Source organism: Salvelinus namaycush, chromosome 3 (assembly GCF_016432855.1).
Source record: "Salvelinus namaycush isolate Seneca chromosome 3, SaNama_1.0, whole genome shotgun sequence".
Lineage (NCBI taxonomy): Eukaryota > Metazoa > Chordata > Actinopteri > Salmoniformes > Salmonidae > Salvelinus > Salvelinus namaycush.
Window position 1 is genome coordinate 68,309,360 of NC_052309.1, and position 21,614 is coordinate 68,330,973.

Consider the following 21,614-nt stretch of genomic DNA (forward strand, 5'->3'; position numbering starts at 1 on the left):
CGGGAGTGGGGGGAGATGAAAGCAGAGAAGCCGGGAAAAGCTTTAAGAACACAAGCTGACACCTCAGTCCCCCATGTCACCTGACCCACTTTCACAGCATGGCAACCTGATTCCCCTGGTATGTAAGGACACAAAGCAGTGGATTGTGGGACTGGTAGGAGGCTGAGACTGAGGCAGGGGATGAGGCTTGGGCTGGAGCTGAGGCTGAGGTCAGGTGAGGGCAGCCTTGTGGCCTGTGCGTGTCTGCAGGGTGTTATGAGGTATAGAGGGCTATTATCTCCTCAGGCTCAGTGCAGAGAGAGGTTCCCTGCGACAGGGTCAGGGACATCACACTGAGTGGTGTTATTGACTACCATCACATTCATTGATTCTTGAAAAAGAGCACTGAGTGACACGGGAGAGAGACAGAAAGAGACAGAGACAGAGTGAAAATCTGTGTTGGAAGGAGAGGCTGCCAAAGTGTGTTTGACAAAACAACAAACGTTTACTTGACATTTGCTCTAAGTGCCTTCTAAGGTAGGTAGCCTAGCGGTTACGAGCGGGCCAGTAACTGAAAGGTCGCTAGTTCAAACCCCTAAGCCGACTAGGTGAAAAAATCTGTTGAAGTGCCCTTGAGCAAGACACTCAACCCTAATTGCTCCTGTAAGTCGCTCTAGATAAGAGCGTCTGCTAAATGACTCAAATGTAAGGTTTGAGCGTCAGGAGAGAGTTTTCATGGTCAATGCAACTGATGTCCCACCGAATGTCCGTAAATACAGGAGGGCTCTTTATCCTATGACATTGGTTCATATGAATGAGACAGAATGAGACAGAATACAGCACAGCCTGAACCTGTATTGAAACTCAAGGTAAGTGTGAGGGTGTAGGAGGCCTGAGGAGATTTGCGTCCTCCATCATTTCACCAGTCTACGGAAGGTATATCCTTAATTTATTTATTTACACAATGTACCTCAACCAAGGCTGTGTTCTCATTTTCTCCCCTTCTACAGGTCCAGGTATTGGATCCGACTACACTTATAGAAAATAAGATGCTATCTAGAACCTAAAAGGGTTCTTTGGCTGTCCCCGTTTTGGTTCCATGTAGAACCCTTTCCACAGAGGGTTCTACATTGAAACCAAAAGGGTTATACCTGTAATCAAAAAGGGTTCTACCTGTAACCAAAAAGGGTTCTCCTATGGGGACAGCGGAAGAACCGTTTAGGAACAGTTTTTTTCTAAGAGTGTACACAACCACAGTTTATTTTATGCGACACAACACCACTCTGCACCAAGGAGTTCCTCGGCAAAAACAAGCTGCTTCATTCAGCGTGATGAGGGAAAATCTATCTATTGTGCCACGTAAACAGCAGAGATAATGATCTGCCTTGGAATGAATCCTCCCAGGTCTGCTGTTTTCTCTGTCTCCCTCTGTCTCACTTTCTTTCTCTCTCTCCTTCTCGCTCATCATCATTTACTCAGCATTACATCTAGCTAGGGTTGGAAAGCCACTGGTAATTTTCCAAAGTTACCGGAATCTTCAGTAATTTTGGTAATTAACAGATAATCTATGGTAATCCATTATAACTTTGGTAATTTATACTTGAATACATTTTTATTTATTTATTTACATATAGTATTCATTTTGTATATTCATGTCCATATTGTCCATGAGTTTGTAGTGGATAGACCATACGGTTAAGAAAAAAATAGCCTAATTAATGAAAATAACCTCTAATCAACAAAGGCATTAGTTTCAATTAACTCTGCAACTCTTCCAACTATTGACTTTTTTCCACAACTGGCACCAGTTTGGTGCCAAAATATTGACAACAAATACATACTGACAGTCAAATAAATAAGTGTCAAAATATATAAAGGATATGTCATGCTAAAAACCTCATATTTAACACTAATGGTATTCACACTAAGTTGATGGTATATATTTAGGATCATGTTTTACAGCTTTGTCATTCAATTTTTTATTTTAAATTCAGCTTATTTGATTATTTTATATATTTTATCCCCTAGACATCCTAACCTCTCACCATTACCAATAATAGCAATAATAACTTGGACACTTACCTTTTTGAGAAAAATATGTATTATTTGTTAAACAAAATCTCTTTCTCTAAGCAACTGCAAATGCAATTTCAACACCATTAAGTTTGCTGACGACAGGACGGTGGTAGGCCTGATCACCGACGACGATGGGACAGCCTACAGGGAGGAGGACTGTGACCTGGCTGTGTGGTTGACAGGACAACAACCTTCTCTTTAACATCAGCAAGACAAAGGAGCTGATCGTGGACTACAGGAAACGGAGGGCCGAGCACGCACCTATCGACGGGGCTGTAGTGGAGCTTCAAGTTTCTCGCTGTCCACATCACTAAGGAATTAAAATGGTCCACACACACCAACACAGTCGTCAAGAAGGCATGACAACACCTGTTCCCCATCAGTAGGCTTAAAAGATTTGGCCTGGGTCCTCAGATCCTCAAAAAGTTCTACAGCTGCACCATTGAGAGCATCTTGACTTGCTGCATCACCGTTTGATATGGCAACTGCTTGGCATCCAACCGCAAAGCGCTACAGAGGGTAGTGCGTACGGCCCAGTACATCACTGGGGCTGAGCTCCCTGCCATCCAGGACCTCTATACCAGGCGGTGTCAGAGGAAGGCCCAAAAAAGACTCCTGCCAACCTAGTCATAGACTGTTCTCTCTGCTACCGCACGTCAAGCGGTACCGATGCACAAAGTCTGGACCCGATAAGCTCCCGAACAGCGTCTACCCCAAAGCCATAATACTGCTAATAGTTAAATAAATAGCTACCAGGACTATCTGCATTTTGCACTAACTTTTAATTCATCACATATGCTGCTGCTACTGCTTATTATCTATCCTGTAGCCTCATTGTGTATTCATTCCTATTTCAATTATTATGCAGCCCTATGTGCCACAGTAGATGTGACCCTGGTTGACTCAGCTAACAGGGGACTTCTCTAACGCCTGTTCAATTAGAATCAGGACACAAAGCAGCCTGTCTCAACAGTTGTTCCATTACAACTAGCGCAAATTAAGCATGACATGTGTCAGATTCAGGCTGCCTTGGGTTAATTGCTAGACCTGTAACAAAAGCAAAATTGAAAAAGTTTCAACAATTTCAAAATATATTCTTTACCAGCTGAACCTGTTCACTTCTCCAGAGATATCATTGAATGATATGCACGGCACAATCAAAAAGGGAGACACACAGGTACGTAAGCACCACACACGCAAACACACACACACACACACACCTTTTTATGCAGTGCCAAAAAGAGGAGGATAAAAAGAGAGGAGATAAGATGCAAAGTGGTTCCTCCAGTGTTATTCTGGCTCCTCTCCTGCAGTGCATGTGTAGCCCCATGCTGTGTGTTGGCAGGCAGACTAACAGCACCACCACCACAGCAGCTCTACAGTCCAGCTCAGCTGCTACATCACAGTGATGTTTATGGGAGGACCTGCCCGGGCTAGTCCCTCTCTATTCCCTGTCATTAGGGGTCTCCACGGGGGCACTCACACTGCTGTTGCCTGGTGATAGCCGGGATAGAGGTACACCATTGCCCCCCTACCCTACCCTCCGTACCCTACCCTCCGTAAAGAGGAGGTTTGGAAAAGATAGAAGAGATGAAGATAGGAAATGACGTGTGAACTTGAACCTACACAGTAGGTACAACATTTCAAAAGCACGAATAAAAGGACACACACACACACACACACACACACACACACACACACACACACACACACACACACACACACACACACACACACACACACACACACACACACACACACACACACACACACACACACAGTGCATTACTCATAGATCTCATGGGGCCACATAAGGCATTTGTTTTGTTTGTATCAAGAGGGAGAACAGTGTACAGTACTTGATGGCTTCAACAACGACAGGCTTTATTTGTGGAGTGTATGCTTTGAAAGACCACCCGTGCTATGTGTGTGTGGGTGTTCAACAGCGTAGAGGGTGGACCAGGGGCAGGGCCGCTGACGGGGGAGGGGGGCTGGGAGAGCGAGGGCGTAGGCGGGCACACACTCGGAACACAAAAAAATCCTCATCACTACAAAGCATTATTAATCACATAAATGAACCATGTCACTCAAACTCCACATCCCTGATTGGAATATTTCTTAAATTAAAGCTCAACAACAGAGATATTGCTAGACTCAAAGATAAACAAGTTTCCATTAATTATTCAACCAAAACGAATATGTGTGCTCAGTACTAAACAATTAAGAAACGTCTAAGTGAACAACAGAAATCAATAGTGTTTTGAGTGTAGGGAGCTCAGACTTGTTTTAGACTGTCTCTGCTTGGGAAATTAATGGTGTTTCCTCTGGCTTAGTGAACTCTCCAACCCGTACAGTACTTGTAGCAGCCTACACTCCACAGTCAGCATGTCTGTCTACTGCCTGCAGGTAGGGAATTCTACAGGCCCGGGGTCCTCTTTAATCCAGAAGAAGTATCTGCAGTCGTTTTCCCCCTCTTCATCCTGCAAATAGGCTGAAAGTCCCCTCGCGGCCCAGCAGAAATATTGTCGTTTCGCTCTTCTTCCAATCAGCCATGTCTTCAGAAAGTAGCACTATATTCACTGGGAGTAAATATGGCCACCATTTCTCTTGTTCTTATCAATCTAGTGTGTTTAGGCTACTGGACCTTCTTTCATCATTGGGGCAGAGGAATTGGCAGCCCCTGTGTCATTTTGCCGATGTGGTGCTGTGTGTGATTTAGCACGCGTCACCGTGGCCATCACCCTGATTTACTAAAGTAATTATGGACAAGGGCAACGTCGTCCCAATACTGGCACAGGTAGAAGGCAACATTGCGGTAACATTGCAGGAAGGTGATAACGCCAGACAAACATTTCAAAAACGTTGGGAGGGATGATAAAAGGGACTGAAAGGGGGGGGAAGAAAATGAGTACAAGCGCTTACATCTCTACCTTTTTCTCTCTCTCTCTCTCTGGTTCTTTCTCTCTCTCTTTCTATGCGTTTGTAAAGGGAAGGACAGAGAGGGTCCCCGAAGGATGAGATGGCATACTAAAGCACATCCTCTCACACACACACAAACACATACACACACGACTGAGCGAATCTGATCAAACACAAGGGAGAGACAAATGCAGCAATTGGTCTAATCCTGTAAGATTGTCTTCAGACAGCAGACGTATTAATGAGTCTGAGAGCAAGCAGCAAGGGATTCACCTTCAACAGGATAAACACAGTAAAACATCTCTGTATACAGTGGCCCAATACCCATACTTGAGTCCTGAACAGTAGGCCATTTGAATATGTGGGGGAAATTTAGTTTAATAGTATGCCACATTTTGAAAACCGAGTATACATTAAATGCCCGGATGTCAGACTCATTTCGGCTCTTCATCTAGTAGAATTCGATGCACACTTCTCCACAATGCATTGGAAGAGGTGGGCTGCGAGTGATAGACCCTAGTTCTTTTCAAAACAAGGCTACTTAATTGGGAAGATGCCCAAAGCTTCTGCTGTGGTGTTCAAATGTGGCTAAGTAGTTTTTGTTCTCCTTAAAATTATCAATTTTTTCCCCAAAATGGATTACTGTTTTCTCACTAAAAAGTGTTTCTTGGCCTTCATCAGAGCTTTTAAAATAAATAGTAAACCATCTTTTGATTTCTAAATGTGTCGACCTATTACATTTTTGTCAAGCCTTAGAGGTCCTTCTGATCTCATTCCCAATGATCAGTGCTTTAGTTTATTATGCTGCTGTCCAGTGGTTCTGAATTTGCGATGCACCTGACTGTCCACGTTTTTATGTACAACAGCCTTTTGATTTGAACATTTGAAAAGTGTTGATGTGTGTACTAGGCTATTTGATTTCATTCATATACTGTATGTTACAGCACTTTGGTTTCACTAATAAATATGTTGAAATGGAACCAAATGATCTGTTTCTGTCTTCAGTCCTTTTTAAATAGGATAGATGTGCTATATGGTCCACTACGGTATGCGTCGAATGTGATAGTCTGCCTATAACCAGCCTGAGTAGGCCTATAACTCCATTCCTATTCTATTCAGAGTTTAGAGAAATTCATTATATTGTAAATGAGCTATTATAAGGCTGGTTATTAATGCGATGCATGTCTGTTGAATGTTGAAAAAACCACCCACACTCGGCCCCGCCTTACCAACTCAGGCAATCAGGAGCCGCTACTAAGTTGCGGCCGTGGCATACTGCATACTTTTTACTAAACTTTACGTGATAAATAGTATGTGATGATGAGTACATAGTATGTGATGAGTAAATAGTATGTGATGATGAGTACATAGTATGTGATGATGAGTACATAGTATGTGATGAGTAAATAGTATGTGATGATGAGTACATAGTATGTGATGATGAGTACATAGTATGTGATGAGTAAATAGTATGTGATGATGAGTACATAGTATGTGATGATGAGTACATAGTGTGTGATGATGAGTACATAGCATGTGATGATGAGTACATAGTATGTGATGATGAGTACATAGTATGTGATGAGTACATAGTATGTGATGATGAGGAAATAGTATGCAGTTTAAGTATGTTGTATGCTAAATTGGGTATTCGGGCACGGCCAGCGAATCAGGCTGCACCACAGAGGACAAACTACAGACTCCTTTAGTCCAGTGTGCTATCTAGCATACATTACCTTGTTCTCATTCAGTATTATCTCATTGGGCCGGCAGATTATTACTAACCACATTACCTGACCAAGAAAAACTTCAGGCCATAGAGAAAAAAACCTCACCCTCGTTCTAGACTATAACTGGTGGGGTTGCATGGTCAGGAAATCTCCTTACATAGTTTCAGAACCTTCAGGCAAACACCTGCAATAGCACAATAACCTCTACCTCGAGTCTCACTTTACTTTGATGGGCTAAATGTCAATGTCTATCAAATGTCAAATGATTGCTTTTGAAACAAGATAACTATCAACTGCCAATTTGCTGGCATATGAGTGACTTCATACAGTGCTAATGACCTTTTTACGACTTAGCTCAGCGTAGCCGCATTCTGCTTTTCACTCATCAACTGTCTCGGATAGATAGCAGGTAAATTATATGCTGACAAATGATACAGTGACAGGGAACGAGCTAAAAAAATAATAATAATATTGGGAGGCGACACGGCAGTATTGAATTTCATTCTTATACATAATAATGCGTTCTGTCACTGAAAGCGGCGAATTCTAAAACCATTTATCACAGACTAATAGAGTTTGGATACCGTTTTCAGATACCGCGCTGGCTGCCTGCCTGCACACCACGAGGTATAGCTGTTAGAGGCATAAAGCCTGTAGAGAATGCTAATCCGGCTCTGCCAGCTAAACTCTGGACTGTTTATTACAGTTAATTCAAAAGCAAATAAGCAACATTGTGACATGGAGTTAATGAGATTTCGGTCATGACTTACTCAAGTAAGCCATGTGCAATGGCCATATGGCCTGTTTCTGTAGCGTAAGGCAGCTCGATGTACAAGTATATCCACTGGACAGGACACTTATATAGTCAGCCATTATTTAGTCTGAATAAAGTCTGCCCTGTCATTGTGAGATCCCCCCTGTCCCTAATACAGGGGTGTCCCCTTTCCCCAATATAATTTACAAATCACTGTCCTGACTCGAGCGGCAATCAGCAGTAGAAACAATAACAAGGCATGCTCACCGCCCCTGTCTTGGTAAAAAGCTGAGGTACGGGGCTGGAGAAATGTAACCACTCAATTTCAAAGACAGAGCTATGGATGTAAGGACTGACCATCCATGATACAAAAATGATAGTTTTATCCATGTTTACATAGTTTACAAACATTGGACTAAAACAAGCTTATATTCTGGGCTCTGATGGGGTACAACAGTTGAACTATGCTCATGGGACATTTTTTGGGGGTTATATTCTTCGAGAATCAGTGCGTACATATCCATTTATAAGTTTTAAAAAAGGACGTAGCAACTGCTGATTGCCACTTTAATCTAGGGGCATCTGTCTTCCCACTATACACGCCTTGCCATGAGGCGACTGTTGGTCCCTTAACATCTTTTATCTGGCCCCTAACTCCAGTCTACCCCATTAGCCCTATGTGGCGAATACGAATGCAGCTGAATCAAATGAGCATGCAGATCTGTATCCCAGGTAGGTAGGTATCCATTCTCAGTGTGGACAAAGGGCCTGACTGATCTCTCTCTGCATGGAAGCCTTTCTTCCCGTAGCCTTCCAAGCCCTGGCATGGGAAATCCATTTACATCCTATTACAGCGTTACACACACTCTACATTCTTAGACCAGCCGTATCACTACATTACTGGGCACAGCCCAGGAAAAAGGCTGGAAACGGGAGTGATGTACTGAGGTAGACATGCACAGGGGGAGAGATGAAGAGAAAGATAGCTCTATGTATTGTCGTTCACTTTATTGTGTTATGCCACAAAGAGTTCCTCGCATAAAAATAGTCAGGCTTTGTGTGTTGGAGACACTGACGCAAAGCTTTGATGTCGAGATTCTGCGGATTCATTCACTTTACTGTGGTACCTTTAAAGTGATTTCCAACATCTAACTTGTGGAACGGTTGTGGTTGTGCTCCATTTGCATCCTCTGACGTCTGGGAGTAAACTCTGTGAACAACTGATGCACTCCCACTGGTTGTCAATGCTGCATGCTGCACCAGCTCCGGTCACGCGGCTAACACCTAGTTTAGATACAGTAACTAGAGTCACACAGAGGCACAGCAATGCAGAACTACAAGCACCTGAGATCACCAATCAAAAGGATATCATTTTCCATGCTCTTTAAATTCAATTTCAAATGAAAGACTGGTGAAGAGATATTAGAGATATTAAAGATATTTCCCTCTCTTTTCGAAGTGATGATGACTTTGGCTTTCTGTCATTGGAAAAGCGCCGGCTTGTGTTGGTGAGATCCAGTGACACTGTCACGCCATGACCGCGGAGAGCTGTTTATGTCTCTATTTTGGTTTGGTCGGGGTGTGATTTGGGTGGGCATTCTATGTTCATTTTCTATGTTTTGTATTTCTTTGTGTTTGGCCGGGTGTGGTTCTCAATCAGAGGCAGCTGTCTATCGTTGTCTCTGAGTGGGTACCATACTTAGGCAGCTTTTTCCCACATGGTTTTTGTGGGTAGTTATTTTCTGTTTAGTGTTTTGCACCTTACAGGACTGTTTCGGTTTCATTTATTCTCTTGTTATTTTGTTATAGTGTTCTGTTCTAATAAAAAAGCATGAACACTTACCACGCTGCGCTTTGGTCCGACTACTCTTCATCAGACGACGAAAACCGTGACAGACGCTAATCGATGGCTAATAAAGTAGACAGTACTTGGAATGATGGATAAATATTCCATTCTGACATATGTTGCCGTGGGGGCAGCACAAACCACTGTCAGAAACACAACACCGCTGATTGCTTGTGGTTGAACATCTATGGACATAATTATTAGACTAACAGTGTCCGAGCGATGTTATTGCTCTAGAAGAGCTAACGCGAGGGTTCAGACACACTAGCCAGTATCAGATGTACTGGGATGTGGACTGAGCGCTAATGAACCATGAGAGCTTCCACATACAATATCTACAACATGGCTTAATGAATGATTGTCTCGATATCAAAGTGAGTGATGGCACGTCTCCACTTACACTCTCATGGACGAGGCTATAATACACTTCCATTCTCCCAGCAGAACCATGGTCAAGGTCTACAGTTGTAGAGCACAGCAGCAGATGGGTAAGGGAATACAGTAGTGTACACTTTGTACTCTGCACGTATTTGCTGACAGAGAGGGAGAACAAGAGGAACACTGCAACCGCAATAAAGGACAAAAAAAACGAAATATATCCTCCGTTTCACATTGAGCTAACGATGCAGAAATATAAGTCATTTTATTTCATGGCAGTAAGTATATCTGTCTTAGTCTTCACAAGAAACAAAAATATAATGTCTGAAAAAGATTTGTCAGCTGAATATGAGAGAAAAACTTTTTTTTTAAACTTAACTACTTAAAGATGAAAGTTCACTAAATCTATCTGGTACCTTGCAGCCTCCTCATTAATTGAAAAAGGTGGAAGGTGGAGGGTTGAGGTGACGGTTGGGTCGCCCAGCATCTTGATGCTTTTCATTTGTTAATTCATACTTACACAAGGTCAGCAGCACCTACAGAACAATAAACATATTTTTATGCCATTGAGTGGGTCGAGAGATGGTGGAGCTAAAGATCCAGGCAGTAAGGTCAAATTTTAATGTTCAACGAAATACTTTTGGAGTACACCATTCAATTAGACTAGTGTGACAATGCTTTTAGAATCAGAGTGGATGGACATCGATCTGGACTCTAAAACCTGTTGTGTAACAGTTACAGGTCAGGGGATTCATCGTCAGTAGGAAGAGCAGGAGCACTGATGCATGTCAGTGAAGGACCCAGTTCAGTACGTCCCTCTCTCATTGCCATGGCGATAAGGGGGAAGAGCATCCATCTCTCACTGAGAAGAAGCAACAAACAGGCTCGGTATGTCGTGTCAGTCAGCACAGTAGCATGAGTCATCATGTTGAGCCGTTAGCCATGAGGTTAGACATGATGGTGACCATAAATAACGGGATTCTACGGGGACTGAAGATGTGAGAACCTCATATATTTCAATAAATACACATATATGTAGAAATATATGAAAACGGACCATTTTGTAATATGCCCATATATGACAAAATATACAAATATATGTCGATGTTTTGAAATGACATGTAAGTAAATATATTATTTTCAGCATAGGGACTGAAGTTGTGAGTGTATAGCTGCTGACTGGAACATAGTGTCTCCTCAAGGCCTCCCCCGGGACATCTGTCTGCAGTGTTGAAGGGGAGACGTAGGTGATATAGGGCAGTGAGAGGACAGTGAGACATCAGGAGTGGAGCTGCTGAGCTCACATTAAGTCTGTTTATTATGATGTGAGGGGATGTGATGTCTCTCGGACCTCTAAGTAGTATGAATAATGCCGAGTCAGCACGCTGGATGCATAAGTCATCCACATTCCAGTTTCTATATGAGGATTTAACGAAGTCAATAAACACACAAGACACTTGCACTTACAGCCCCTCTCCGAAGCCCCTCTCCGACTGTTAGACTCCAGTCTGCCCAGCAACCTGCCCAAAAACCTAACCGCCCACAGAAAACCCTGTGAAGCATTAGCTCAAAGCTGTTCCCTACACGCTACACACACACACACACACACAAACTGCTGTTTTTCTGCCGATCCGTTGACTCAGCACTATTCAGCTGGTGTTCACCCTCAAATGCTTCCTTTTCATGTTCTGTTTTTAAAGTAAAAACTAGGAAACGTGCACATCCTCTTTCCCTTGCAGGCCGTCACGCCTTCACGTCAGACAGCAAACGTTAGAAAACCGGAGAAATAGCTGAGACAGAAAGATGACACACTGTCTGGCACTATTTCAAATGAAATCAAATCAAATGTATTTGTCAATATTTGTTATTTGCCTGAAACCAAGTATGATGGAGCCAGAATGATGTTACATTGTGAAGCTGTGAAGCCTTCCATAGCTCCATACATCCAGGCAACTTCACACATTTCCTGAAACGAAGAACCTGGTCTGATGTCATGGGCAGACAGTCCAGATAATCTCCACAGCTGAGGCTGTTCCAATACCACCACCACAGGGATAGGAGATTGCATTAACCCCAGCCAGGAGCAGTAGCCAGCAGGGGAACAGGCTTTAGAGTCAGGAGCCATGAAAAACACTCCAGTACACCGACTACCCTCCGTTCTCCATCTGGTCCAATGGACAGCCTGTCTCTCTGTGCTACCAATCCAAGGCCTTCAGCCAAGAAATCAGATCAGCCAATCAGGCCTGGATGTGAGGACAGAGATAGTACAGATTGTCAAGATGGCCAAATACCATGTTCATCTGCTGTGCTGAGGAGGACTATGATCCCTATAAGAGCTACATGGAGAGGTAGTCACTACCCACTGGGCACACTGGTTGAATCAACGTTGTTTCCACGTTATTTCAATGACATTACGTTGAACCAACTTGGAATAGACGTTGAATTGACGCCTGTGCCCAGTAGGTAAGATGTGCATTGAAACCCATGTTATACCGTACAGTTCCTATATAAACAAACATTTTAAAAGCTACTCTGAAAAGCCACATTAAATCCTACGCTGAAACCCCACATAAAGCTACATCAGATCAACAGTAATAAAAGACGCTAAGCTCTCCATCGGTACAGATGCACTATATCCGAGCATTAGTCTCCCTCTCATAGAGACTCAACAGATAGGTAGTAACACCTCAGGGGACTGAGCTGAGCCAAGCCATTTGGCACCTGGAATCTCCCACCATCAGCCTCTTTAGTCTACACACTCACTGACACATACGCAACAGACTAGCTACACGCTAACTTAGTGTACATGCATGACAGCCCCAACATGTGGATCAAACATAGAATAGACGAGTGACTGCACACACACATGTTCATGCATCAGGATATGACATCACGCGTCCTGTCAGAGTCAGATCAATACTGTGAGGTCTAGAGGCATCTGCGGGCTGCTCTGAAGATGCTCATGCCTGATAACTGCACAGCTCCTATATCGCTTCTGCAGCGATTGCTCTGGGAAATGTGATCCTCTCTCTCGTCTCCACGCACGCACGCACGCACGCACACACACACACACACACACACACACACACACACACACACACACACACACACACACACACACACACACACACACACACACACACACACACACACACACACACACGTCTGCTGTGGCGCTGAACAGGGGTGCAGGAGGGAAGGGAAACTACTGAGAAGAAGAGGGAGGGGGACATTTTATTACAAGGACAAGCTCAAGTGCAGACAAAAGAGAATAACAAGGTTAGCTGAAAAAAGGAGGTGGAGGCTGGTTAGCTGAAGTGGGGGTATGTGTGTGTGTGTGTGTTCTTACATGCATGTGTGTGTCCAATCGTGTGTGTGTGTGTGTGTGTGTGTGCAATGTGCATACATGCGTGTTGTGTGCGTACAGGCATGAAATGTGTGTGCGCACGCTTGTGTGTGTGCATTAACGACTCCCGTGGCATGCAGGTCAGCTCTGCCTGTGTTCCACTCCGGTGCACTGGCATCAGCATTTGATAAACTAGCCTGTAATCCGATTGCTCTGCAGTTACCTCTTAATCTAATTTGGCACCTGCCCAATCTCAAACTGACCACCACATAACCTCCCTCCACCTCCTTTTTCCTCTCCTCCTCTGTCCCTCCATCCCCTCTCCCTGGAATATACTATACTACATGCATCTCCTTACCTCATTCTCTCTTTCACCTTGACGTCTCCCTCAGTCCCTCACTTCCTTTCACAACACTGCAACACTCTGTGAGCATCTCTCCACGACCCCAAGCATGTCTCTCTCCCTCTCTCCCTCCCTCCCTCCCTCTCTCCAAGGGAAATATAAGTGAAGAACAAAAGTGAAATAAGCAATCAGAAATGAACAGTAAACATTACACACACACACAAGTGTTATACTATTAGCTACGTACAGTGTTGTAACAGTGTGCTAATAGTTGTAGTATGAATAGTAAGGGAAAATAATTCAACAGATAAATATTGGTTGGTTGTATTTATAAAGGTGTTTGGGCTCCACTGGTTGCCCTTTTCTTGTGGCAACAGGTCACTGCGGCACTCCTGATGCTCCCCCTTCGCCTGCTTTCTTTCCCCCTCCATCCGTTCTCCCTTTCTTCCCCTCTCTCTACCTCCCTTCCTCTTATTTCCTTGCATGCTCCTACTTCACCTGCACTCTCCCTCTCAGAGCCCTGCTGCTAGCTCCATGTCATGCCGTGCAGGGCGACAAAAATGTCAACCTTTTGAAATGGAGCGAACATGTTGAATTGGAAATATCTCCAAGGAGGGATATTCAGAGGTGATAGGAGATGGTGGATCTGAGATAGCGGATACCAGAGATGAGCAGATTCTCTCTCTCTCTCACACACACACACACACACACACACACACACACACACACACACACACACACACACACACACACACACACACACACACACACACACACACACACACACACACACACACACACACACACACACACAATGTTAGCATTAAAAATGTGATTCAACAGAGAGAGACAATATGACAATGTGAGACAGGAACACTTATCTAACCTAATCCACAGAGATACAATGTTTCTTAGAACATCTTAGAACATCCATCTTCCCTCCTCCCTAAGTGTCACCCTCAGAGGGCGTACGCCCCTCCCCCCTTCAGTTCCTCTACCTGTCACAGGGCTGAAATAGTAATGTACAGGACTAGATAATTGTCCCCATCGGAGATGCATGGGGCTGGATGGAGAGAAGAGAGGTAGAGGAGAGGCAATCAGCAGGGAAATGAGATGAAGTACAGGAGAGGAGAGCTGCTCTCTCCCTCCCCATATTCAGAAAGGTGGGGTATGATGAACGACCCTCCAGCCTCCACCAACGGCCTTACTGTCAGCAGGCTACATGTATCGAAGGGTTTCATGATGGACAGTAAAAATAAACACAGCTTTTACATGCTGTGTTGTAACTGATTTATTTAGAATGTCCTATAAGTCTCTCTCCCCTGTTATTACTTTTGGTACACGGGCGTTCAATACCATTGACCAGCTAGCCTCTCTGTGGCCCTGTAATGAATGGATAGTTTGGTGCAGTTAGGCTTGTTGAAAGTTCTCCAGAGAGTTTCCAGTCATTATTAGAGAAGCAATGGAAAGAGCGTTAACACATACTGTATTGGCTTTAGGTTTCAGGGCACATCCATAGTAGAGCACACACACACACACACACACACACACACACACACACACACACACACACACACACACACACACACACACACACACACACACACACACACACACACACACACACACACACACACACACACACACACACACACACACACAAATACCTTCAGAACAAATAAGAATACGCTCACAGCATACAAGAGTAGCATACTAATTTACTACACACAGCCACAGCCACACACACACACACGCATACACACACCAGGGCCCTCTCTAGAGCAGAAGTGGCAGGTAAGAGAGTGGTGGCTCCGCAGGGGACTGCATTGTCACAGCCACACAACGCTTTCCCACAATCCCCACTTTCAGGCGGCCCTGACAATGTCCCTTCCTCACAGCCGGGAGGCACACAAACACAGACAGGCAGGTGGGTAAACACACACCTGCGTTCCCTTCACACACACGTACATGCACGCATGCACACACATACAAGCACACACACATACACGCAAGCGAGCGAGCTTGCACACACGCTCACTGACACAGTCTGGCACCAGGAAATGACTGTCCTTTCTCATCAGGACCCTGTGAGCGAATTCAATCAACCCCCGTGTGCAACATGACTTTCTACAGCACGAATGTTAATAAACTACCGACAGAGAGAAGCAGGGAAACAGTCAGCTGGGTGGAAAACAAGAGAAAATGGCTGGTTAGCCCTTACAGTGCTGGTCCCCTGGTCCACCCTTATAGGGCATATTGGTTCCCTGAACCCCTACTCGACATTCTCCCACAACGCAGCTAGTCTTCGCTCATCTAAAGCAGTCCTGTGAGCGTACACACACACACACACACACACACATGACGGTAAAAAACTGTTATTAAATAATGTACGGCCTCTAGTAGGTCTAAAATGGCCGCCTCACAGGTCTGGAGGGTTTGGATCTGTGCCAGCTTGTTTTATTTTGCCTCCCCTCTCCTCTCCACTCCTTTCATCTCCCTTTGTCTCCTCTGCCCCCCCCCCCCCTAATTTCTTCTGTCTTTATCTCCTCCCCCCTCCTTTATTCTCCCTTTCTCTAGTCTTCTCTCCTCTCCCCTCCTTTACTCTCCCCAATTCTTCCCTCCCCTACTCTCCACTCCTCTCCGAGGCTGCAGAGAACCAGGCCCTCAATTAGTCACTGGCTTTGGGATAATAAGGTCATTTTGTCACCCCCTGTTGAACTCTGGGTTTGGGGGACAGATGGAGAGAAAGAAAGAGAGAGAGGGTGACGTTGAATGGGCCACTCTTGAGTGCCGCTATCTGGGCCAATCACAATCACACAATCAACACCCACAACATCCGTTACATAAACTAACAGGTCACTTCAACCTCAACCTTGCCTTGCTGGTCCACAGCATGCACACACTCACTCTCACTCAGACACTCAAACACGCTGATGTTTCGTTTGGAGACGGGGAGAGAGAGAGAGAGAGAGGAGTAGGCCATTAATTGGGATGGAAAACACTAGGAGAAATCTGGTACAGCATTGAAGGGTGAAGCAGCGGGAAAGCGTGTGACTTAATAAACACAGCAAAACAAAGCACAGGAGGAAGTGGATACTGGCAGGGAAACAGATTTCCAAACGCAAACATAAACACACAAAACAAAAAGCAGACAGACAGAATCCCTCTCTTCCTTTCTCTGTGTCACCGCCGCCGAACCTTTTCCTCCTATCCCCCATCACACGCTGTCTCTTCTCTCATCTGTGACGTCTACTTTTCTACACAGCGGGCAGTGTTCCCTTAAAGTCTTACTGTCAACCCCAATTTCAGTCTTTGCCCAACCCCTTGAAAAAAAAAAAAATGTAAGTATTCATTTTTGGGGGTGGGTAAATGTAGTTCTACCTGATCCCAACACTTTCTCACTAAGGCATACTTACCAGAAGTCCGCTGGCAAGCTCTGATAATGTAATTATGTACATCGCCGACAAACACATATCTGGACTGTTAACTCACAGTGGTAAGGCACAGAGTTCCTGACATCTATTGCCAATTGCAGTGTACGTTTGACTCCGCCATGGGGCGCAAGGAAATATAGATTCACATTTATTGTGGTATCAAGCCCAGAATTGACATGCTTCACTATAACTAAGCCTAAAACATTTGTTTTTCATGAAAGTTACTCTAAAATGGCAGAACACACACGCACACACACCCTGTTGATCCCTGTGACTGATGACCTAATGCTGTCAGCCTCACACACATCTGCCCGATTTCATGACAAACCCTTTATAACATGGTTTCAGTCCATGACCTGGTGCTTAAATTGGAACTGGCTCAACTTGTCTTGACAACGCAACATACTTTACATAGGTAGTAGGTAGGGCCCGGACCATACCAGTATCGCAATAGTCATTGGTATCGTGGCAAGTAAACAAAGCACGAAACGGACACAAATTCTTTAGGAAAACAGTCATAATGTTGTCATCCAGAGTCACATCTTTTAATTTTCCAAGCTATTGTCACGACTTCCGTCGAAGTTGGTGCCTCTCCTTGTTCGGGCGGCGTTCGGCGGTCGACGTCACCGGTTTTCTAGCCGCCATCGATCTACGTTTCATTGTCCATTTGTTTTGTCTTTATTGTACACACCTGGTTTCCATTACATTATTATTTATTCCCTATTTAACCCTCTGGTTCCCACATGGTTTTGTGCGTGTTTGTTTGTTGTTAAGTGTTCGCTATTTCTGTGAGCTGGAGTATTTTCCCTGTGTGGAATTATTTTGTTGTTTATTCGAGTAAAGTACGTTTTTTACTCTGTGCCCTGCGCCTGACTCCGTCCTACCCGCTGCACATTGACACTTGACAGCTACAGCATACATAATTTGACATAAAGCAGGTTTTTAAAGGATCCAAGAGGTTGGTCTGCTTCATGCTTTCGTTTTTGCCATGGAAAATAAATATTGCGATACTGGTATCGTCACAGCCCTAGGGTTATTGACAAGTTGCCTGGCTACCCAATGTCCTTGCTCTGGCCAAACGCTACGCCCACAAACGTTAGTTTATTCTCCGCAACTAGTGCTGATCGGAGTACCTCCCTGACGATTTCTAGAACGCAAACACATTCTAACCGTTCTGATTGGTTCCAGAAACCGATGGGTTGGGCCAGAGGCAGAACACACGTGGGTAAAGCGGAGTTTAGAAAATGTGTCATTGGCTTTGATACTCTAATTGGTTAGAGATGATCCAATTGCTGATGACTTTGTTTTGTACAACACCCCTCATTTTGATGTCTCCACAAACGACTTCAACAATGGCAGTCTCAGACTGAAGTATGTAACAAACACAGAGCAGTGGAAGAATTCTGTTAAGTCATCAGGCAAGTTGACAAGAACTTCTACAGGCAATACACAGTTACTGGGACTTTCCAAATGTTCTTGGCAGGGTTGATGTCAATTCCAGTTCAAGTGAGTCAATTCAGGAACTAAGCTCACATTCCAATTTTACTCAACACTTTTCTATGAGGCAAATTTGTAATTGAAATTGTAATTTCAGTTTACTACCTGAATTGACTAAAGGGCAATTCCACAGTAACGGAATTACGCTGAGACTCAGCAGATCTTTTTACTTTAAAACGTACACCAAACAAAAATCATTGATTTTAAAGTTTAACAAACTACGATGCACAAAGACTACTTTTAACATTTTCCACATAATATGTTACATGTAGAACTGTGCAGATACAAAGTTTGTAAAAAATAATGAAATAGGGCCTCACGAGTGGCGCAGTGGTCTAAGGCACTGCATCGCAGTGCTGGAGTCGTCACTACAGCCCTGGGTTTAAGCCCAGGCTGTGTCACAGCTGGCTGAGACTGGGAGAGCTATGAGGAAACGCACAACTGGCCCAGTGCTGTCCAAGTTAGGGGAGGGTTTGGCCGGCCAGGATTTCCCTTGTCCCATCGCCCTCTAGCGACTCCTTGTGGCGGGCCAGGCACCTGCAAGCTGACAGCGGTCGCCAGTTGAACAGTGTTTTGTTTCCTCTGACACATTGGTGCGGCTGGCTTCCGGGTTAAGTGAGCAGTGCGGCTTGGCAGGGTCGTGTTTCGCCTCTCCCGTGTCCGTAGGGGAGTTGCAGCGATGGGACAAGACTATAACTATCAATTGGATATCACAAAAAATGAGTTAAAAAATATATAGTAATAAAACTGAGGGAGATTACTGTAATTCTGTTACCAAACTTTGCAAATGCACAGATTTCCAGTAAATGTATTTTATTATTATTTACTGTGTACATTTTTCAATGTAATTATTGTGTATAGTTCTTTGGTTTTGTAAAATTTTGAATTCAATGGCTTCGTTTGGCATACATTTTAAAGTGAAAAATGAGCGTCTAAGTGTATTTCCATAACTGTGGAATTCCATGAACTGAAATGGAAATGATCATAACCCTGGTCCCTCTGTTTTCCTGGAAACAGGCTGTGAAAAAGGCTTCCTGGAAACATCAAAAAGGACAGGCAGTCCACTTTCCCAATAGAGTACAGAGCCCCGGTGAAGTTGGGTCTTTCTATAAACTAGGGGACCAGTGAGGATTTCCTACACTGGACAACTTGTTACAGCTGTTGATTAGTCATTGATAATAATCTTGTTTTTGTTATGTCATTCCCTTAAGAAAGGATCAGAACGATATTCAATAAAATTCCCATGTTGATTTAAAACATTATTTTCACATATTTTAGAAAGTAATAATAATTTGAATATCAATACATTGGCAAGGCCTAAAAAAATTAAAAATATTTAAGTGAAAGTCCTTGAATTTGAATAGTCAATGTCTGTATGATGCATTGTTGTCTCTACCTTCTTGCCCTTTGTGCTGTTGTCTGTGCCCAATAATGTTTGTACCATGTTTTGTGCTGCTACCATGTTGTGCTGCTGCCATGTTGTGTTGCTACCATGCTGTGTTGTCATGTTGTGTTGCTACCATGCTGTGTTGTCATGTGTTGCTGCCTTGCTATGTTGTTGACGTAGGTCTCTATGTAGTGTTGTGTTGCCTCTCTTGTCGTGATGTGTGTTTTGTCCTATATTTTTATTTATTATTTGTAGTTATTTTTAATCCCAGCCCCCGTCCCCGCAGGAGGTATTTTGTCTTTTGGTAGGGCGTCATTGTTAATAAGAATTTGTTCTTAACTGTCTTGCCTAGTTAAATAGAGGTTAAATACATGTATTTTTATAAAAATGAACCCTGCTTAAAGGATGTATAGTCCTAGTCCTATGTTGTTGTATAGCTGGAGTTACGGGCCAATTTGCATATTTTCACTTTTATTCATGTGGAACTGCATGACATTTTAAAAAATTAAAATCTAACCATTTTGATTTTTTTTATCACAATGTCACACATTGGCTCCATTATTTATAGAAAGACCCAATTGGGGCAGAAGCCTAAACACACAGCTACACATTAGACACAGGGTTATCATTAACCAACCGCTTTGGGTGATGAGAAGTCATAATGGATTAGCACCTGAAGCACTATCTCTCTATCCATTTATCAATGTGGTTCTTCTCCCTCGGCCAAGCTCTTTCCACCTCCTTCTGCCCTGTATCTCTCTTCCTTTGTCTCTCTCTACCACCATCCATGTTTTAACACTCCACCGAGCAGTCTTGTAGCAGGCATTGATCTATCTGTTATCCCCTTACCGCTGGCACAGCATGGGTTACTTCCTCAGTCATCTCCGGCCAATCCCTTGCATAATCACCCTCACACGCGCACACACACCTTCTACTAAGACCATGTCTTAAGGCTCGCACACATTACACTGAACGTGGATCGAGTATCTGTCTGCCGATCATTCAGCGGGCTGTGTTTTAGGGACCACCCAGTGTAGACGTCCGACTGCCAACATTTTCACGCAATGTAGAATCGGTGCGCACTCTGTTCAGAGGTGCTAAGTACTCTCGGGGCCAGCTAACGCTATTGGTGTATCTGAGCCCTTAGCGATAACCATGTCTAACACCCAACACATATAAACACATGGACATGTTCGCAAACACACACACACACACACGGCATGGACAAATGCACACACACACACACACACACTCACACACACACACACACACACACACACACACACACACACACACACACACACACACACACACACACACACACACACACACACACACACACACACACACGGACCCATTAGACCAACCCCAACCCCAATTCCATCAATCCAGCAACCTCTAACACACACAATTGGATTCCTTCTGTCCTTGGCTTCTGATACAGTCCACTGCACCCCCTTCATCCCTCCCTCCCTCTCTCCCTGACCTGCAGAACCCTTTTGATTCCATCTAAAATGGTTCTAAAAGGGTTCATCCGTGTCCCTATCTAACACTCTGTCGTTCTAAACTGGGTCGCCGTATTAAGGTTTGTCCTGATGGGTGTCTGATAGGATTCTGACAGGCTGTACTGCATGTCCCTTTCTGCTCATTTGATCCAAATCAACAGGTAAAGCAATGATGATCAACTTAGTGGCATCCATTTAATCATTCACCTGCCAGTCTGTTTTTTATCAGTGCACAAAAAAAAACATGAATTAATAGACATTAGTTCATTGATTAAACCAAGACAAGATCAGCTTGTCCTCTGCATGTCCCCGTAGCACTTTCTGGTGGTACAGAGAGACGCGTTTGTGTGAGTACTGCAGTACAGCTCTCTCCTTCTACTCTCTGCTGCTCTCCTCTCAGTGCTGGGTCTCTAGTTACTG

At 44.0% G+C, this 21,614-nt stretch overlaps 1 protein-coding gene across 1 annotated transcript in view; it reads right to left on the reverse strand.

Moving 5' to 3' along the window:
• Window positions 1-21,614, reverse strand: part of LOC120035901 (inactive phospholipase C-like protein 2) — an 81,671-nt gene that overhangs the window by 49,898 nt on the left and 10,159 nt on the right. The window lies entirely within an intron of this gene.